This window comes from Lissotriton vulgaris, chromosome 7 (assembly GCF_964263255.1).
Source record: "Lissotriton vulgaris chromosome 7, aLisVul1.2, whole genome shotgun sequence".
Lineage (NCBI taxonomy): Eukaryota > Metazoa > Chordata > Amphibia > Caudata > Salamandridae > Lissotriton > Lissotriton vulgaris.
The window spans coordinates 1489062194-1489068128 of NC_141695.1; the positions used below are offsets into that span (position 1 = coordinate 1489062194).

The 5935-nt window shown below is 41.3% G+C and overlaps 1 pseudogene; it reads left to right on the forward strand.

Annotated features, from left to right (window-relative positions):
• The first annotated feature begins 1219 nt into the window (after positions 1–1219).
• Positions 1220–2136, forward strand: LOC147705853 (vomeronasal type-2 receptor 26-like; annotated as a pseudogene).
• Positions 2137–5935: the final 3799 nt, after the last annotated feature.

Genomic DNA, 5935 nt, shown 5'->3' on the forward strand with positions numbered 1-5935 from the left:
TAGTGCCCTCCTCTCTGGTCACTTAAGAACTGGTTTGGGTAGCCCCACCTCCCAATAGAGTTAGTTTCAGCTAACAGTTAATAAGTAGAAGATAAAACACCCATAGCTAGAAGGGCTGAGTGTTTTACAGTTGGCGTGCCTCTTTGAAAGGTTTTTTATAGGTGGCTAAAGAATCAAAGTTACAGGTTGGTTATGGTGGCTCAGGAGTGACGGAGAGTGTAAGATGGTGCAAGTGCACTGATGTGGTAGTGCTGATGGAAGTGGTGATGGTCATTGACACTACATGAGATAGCAAACGTGTTCCTTTCCTTTACATTCTCTCTCACGTTTCTGAAAAGACCATTTCTTGCATGAGTAGAGGAGAAATGTGATTTTTTTTGATTGCCAGTTCGATTTTGAAAGTGTGGATAATTGGACCTTTTGTAAGGAATGGAATGCAGGGCTGAACTTCATGAACGTGAGCACCCCCCCTTGAGAGTGAGTTAAACAGTCATGCCACTATCTTTGCTAAAAACTGCAACTAATCGCACTCCACTTTAGGATGCCTCACTACCTATTATAATAGCCAATAAAGTAAACAAATGACCACTCCCCCTTACAAATGTGCCAAAGTTCTAACATAAAACACACAACCTGATTTTACATTTGAAAGTTACATCAAATCAGTTTCATCACCTTACTAGATGTCCTAATTACATGGTTTAAAGATACATCTTTTGCGCCTAAAGAAGTAGCTAGAAAGACGAGGAGGGAGGTACAAGCTGTGTTATTGTTTTAGATGAAGCATGATACTAGTTAATAAAGTCTTGATGCTAATTATTTGAATTAGGAACTGCAAAGAATGTTAAAATGTTTAATAGGAATGTTAGAGATGGAGTGTGAAATATTTTCATGACTGAAATATATCTTATTTTTTTCTCAATTCATCTCTTTTATATATGCCATCAGTTGGGTATGCACCTGTTACAACGCATTTTTTACAACGCACTACCACTACAACGCAGGCATTACAACGCATACCATTACAACGCATTGCGCTGGGGGGCGCTCTAGGATAAGAGGTAAGTTTAATTTACTATCCAACACCTTCCCTAGGGTCCACGGGGACTGGAGTTAGAATAGTAAATTATACTTACCACTATCCAGCACCCCAAAGCGCTATGCGTTGTAATGGTATGCGTTGTGAATACCGCGTTGTAATGGTATGCGGAGTAAAAGTATGCGTTGTAACGTCATACATCCCATCAGTTGTGATAAGTGTCCAGAAGATCACTGGTCAAACCCAGAGAGAAATTAATGCATCAAAAAGGTTCTTGAATTTCTCTCCTTTGATGAGCCCCTTGGAGCATGCCTAGCAGCCATTGCTATTCTGTTGTCTCTTCTCACTGCTGTGGTACTGACAATATTTATTAAACCCAGAAACATCCAAATAGTCCGAGCTAATAACCGGTCTCTCAGCTACATGCTCCTCTCCTCGCTCATGCTCTGCTTCCTGTGCTCCTTGATATTTATTGGATGACCAGTCAAGATGAGCTGCCTTTTTCGGCAAATGTCCTTTGGAGTGACATTTTCCTTTTGTGTAGGGTGCATCCTTGCTAAAACACTCCTTGTTGTGTTTGCCTATAAAGCTACAATTCCGGACAGTAAATTCAGGAGGTGGCTGGGGTTTCAAGTTCCTACTTTTATTGTCCTAGTGAGCTCTGTGTTTCAAGTTATTATTTGTGTTACATGGTTGGGCTTGTACCCTTCTTTCCTGGAAATGAACCTGTAAACAACCATTGGAAAGATTATTGTGGAATGTAATGAGAATTCACAGGCTGCCGTCTACAGCATGTTGGGCTTCCTGGTTTATTAGCCTGCATGAGCTTCCTAGTTGCCTTTCATGCAAGAAAGTTGCCCAACACCTTTAATTAGACAACATGTATCACATTCAGCATGCTGGTCTTCCTCAGTGTCTGGACATCCTTCATCCCAACGTACCTGAGCACTAAGGTGAGGTTTATAGTCTCAGTATAGATTTTTGCCATACTGGCCTCAAGTTCGGGATTACTCTTCTGCATATTTTTTCCAAAGTGCTCCATTATTATCCTGAAGCCTGAAATAAACAAGAGAAAGCATCTACAAGGCAAAACATAAACCCTCTGGACTTACAAAAATGTACGAAAATGTGCACATCCACATTTGGCTGTAACAATAATTTACATGGACACTGAATTTAAAGTCTTATTGTATAAAGTCCCCAATTATTCAGGCTTACACAGAATGTTAGCCTATCTATGAGTCCTTTTGAGAAAGGACAAAGAGGGGATTGCTGTTTTGTGATGTAGCTATGAGAATCAGAATCAGAACAAAGCTTTATTTCGATTGTGAAACAACAATCATAAAAAGCACAGATAAAAAACATTAGATACAACAATTTAACATGTTTCTCGTATTCTTAAAATCATACTAAAAATTAATTAATAATGCATATGAAGAAAAGCAAACATCCTGATTCTAAATAACAATGCTCTTTCTCTGGTCAAGAATAGTTTTAAAAAACATGGATAGCCTCCAAGCAACGTGTTCATTGTCCAGGAGCTGGAGCTGGAGCTTCATAAAAGCGGGACGGCATTGTCTCATCCCCCTTTCCCGTAAAATGGGTAAGATCCAGACCTTTCTTTTCTCCCGATAGAGTTTATAAAATAAAAATATGTGTGGATGATTGGGGTGACCGATTGTCACATGGGCGAATAGAAACCAGTCGTAGATACCCAGGACAAAAACTAGATATGGCTGCAAGCTAAAAGTTGTAAGGACCATCTGATGCTGCATCACGCTGGGCTTAGTTATTTCCCTTAATAGTCTTTGGGTATCTAGGTATGAGAGTACCTCTTTTCTGAGCTTTTTCCTGGTAATCAGAGTGATAGTATCAGGGTTGGTGAAATATTTCAGTTTACCCATGTCTTTTGAAAAATCATGTATAAACTTAACCCAAGGTATCTTTTGTACACCATCCAAGCTGAGACTATCCTGTAATAACTCATTGTTGAGGGTGGTCTCTTCACACAACCAGATCCTGTGCCACAAAAGGAAAGGCTCTACTTTAATAAGTTCTAATATGTGTAGGAGACCCAATACATCATGTGAAACATAATTGGGGGTACTAGAAGAGACTGATAAAACATTTTAAAAAGTTGTTTTCAACTAGTTGAATCGAATTAGTGTTCACAAACCTCAAATACCTGCCCTATAAGTGACAGTTGTTACACACTTAGCTTTATATATTTTTAAAAGCTCTAGGGGTGGTTTACGTTCCAATTTATTTGAGAAGCTGGCTAAAGCGGACGTGGTTCTAATTAGTGCCATCTTATTTGCTTCAACTGCCTTAGCCCAGGTATCATTGTAGCTAAATAAGATACCTAGATAAGAAAAGCTCTTGGTGGCAGTGATCCGATTTCCCTCCACAAAAATATCCCTACGCTTTTTGATACCGTAACCACATCTCATTATGAAAGTTTTTGAGATAATATTTCTGAGGTCAAGATCCTTCATGAAGTTATAAAAAAATTATTTAAGGTCTTCTGCAGGCCATTCTGGGTACGAGACAAGATCACAGAGTCGTCCGCATATAACAATGCAGGGATTGGGCGATTACCTATCTGCGGAAAATCATTAGAATCTGTGAGGAGTGCCTGCCCTGGCCTGTTAATATAAAGATTATAAAAGAAAGGGGCTAGAACACAACCTTACCTGACCCCCCTTCCTATCAGGAAAGCAGCAGTACCTTCTCCTCTCAATCCGAACTGCACGCTTGATGTAGCTCCATTGTAAAGGAGCGGAATAAAGTTAATTATATTTCCATCGACCCCCAGCAATAGCATGATCTCCCAAAGCTTTGAATGCCTTACGCAGTCAAATGCTGCAGAGAGATCTACAAAGGTCAAATAAAGATTACCCTATTTAGCCCTGGTATACTTTCCCATGAATATTGCTAAGTTTAGGCTCTGCTCCACAGTCCCTAGGTCTTCTCGGAAGCCGTATTGAAGATCCAATAAAATTTGTTTTTCCTCTGCCCAGAGCTGCAGGCGCTCTGACCCACGACCTTGGCCATCGAGTCCAATAAGGAAATGGGTCTATACAAAGTGGGTACTGTCAATCCCCCTTTTTAAATATGGGGACAGTAGTGGATTCCACCCAAGTTGATAGAAAAGTAGCCTTACAGCTGGCATTAATTATTTGAGTTATTATTTGAACGCACAGGATGGCATTAGACTTATACAGGTCCACAGGAATCCCATCTAACCCGGAGGCCTTCCCACCAGCGCTTGCGGAGAGAGCCCTACTCACTTCATCAATTCTAAAATCTAGGCAAGAAAGCTGATTAATCAATCCTAAATTTTCGCTAACTTGACCAGTGCCAATACTTGCCCCATTGTATATTTTAGAAAAATGATTGATCCATTGACCCTCTGAGATAGCTTCTTCAATTATTGGGCCCCCCATCGGTTCAAAAACGTTTTTTTAGCCACTTTCCAGAAGGCAGCACTATCTTTTGAGTCTGCAGCTTCGGAAAGCTTCTCCCAAGCCTCTTTTCTAAGAGCATTCTTCCTTTCTTGGAAAGCCAGTCTATAGTTCTTTTTAGGCTGTCTAATATTGATGATGTTCCTTGGAACCTTATGCAGTTCTTGTTTCAGATGGGAATGTGTGCAAGAGTAACTTAAGTCAAACCATCACTGGATGGCAGGCTTTTTCCCCCACGTTGTTCTTTCTCCCCTGGCTACTCACAGCAAGAGTCAATGTGATACATAGAGGAAAGTGATCACTCAGAAAGATTGTATCAACTTTAAAAGTGAGTAATCTTGGGGCAAATCTATACGATAGCAAGATATAGTCTAGTGTGGAGCAGTGGCCCCCATCATTATAAGTCTGCGGCATTGGCACAGATCTTGTACATACATCATTGATAAAGCCTAAGTCTAGGTTGAACACTAGTTCGTTAAAAAGATCTCCTGTACCCTGATGGCAGAAGTGAGTGTTGGTGGAGAAGTGTTGCTCACCGGTTAGAGGCGGCAGACCCAGACGCAGAGGCCGGCCCGGGACCAGGGTTCAATTCCCCACGCGGCAGGGTACAGAACCAATGTCAGCGGGCTCGATAAATCTCGCCTCGGTGCCTCTCTAACCATGGGTCCCACGCTGCAACTCTGGGCAATAGCTTGCTTAATCTCCACAATGGCCCCCTCGCTGCCGGGGATGCCTGGCTTCACCTTGGGGATGCCCAATAGGGACCATCTCACAGGGAAAGCCAGGACAGGTTCCCCAGCGGTACACAGTGCCAAGAAACCCCAGGGTGAACGTGCGCTCTACAAATTCATACTAACATAACATGTGTGCCTTGTAGCTCGTTGAGACCACATATCCTTTCGTCCTCAAAGGGTGCCATGGCACAGTTAAAATCCCCACATACAATGAGCATATTTTCGAGGCCCTTTACATTGCACATAGTATTTAACTCTTTACAGAGTGAGTAACCACCTTGGAGGCACTATCAGGTAAATGCTATTATAACAGTTGACCAGAATTATTGAATTAAAAACAGTTGAGTACAGGGTTAAGAATTGATAATAAGGGGACGCTAGGTGAGAGACAGTTCTAACAAAATTTAGCCTATTACTTACATATATGCAAAGGCCACCTTTAGCTCTGCCATGGGACCCCCCTATCGCTTGGGTATTCAATGTTCTATAACCATTCAGATGAATTGGTTCCTTTGACCAAGTTTCTTGTAGGCAAATAATTTCCTGTTATAAAATATATTCAGACCATAAGGGATTGCTAATCTTAGAGCGCAGACCAGCTATATTCCAAGATACAAGGCTACACCCGGGATTCATATTATCATTGGAAGAACTAGCTATTCCCAAATCAGTCACATTACCAGCAACATTACTTCCTG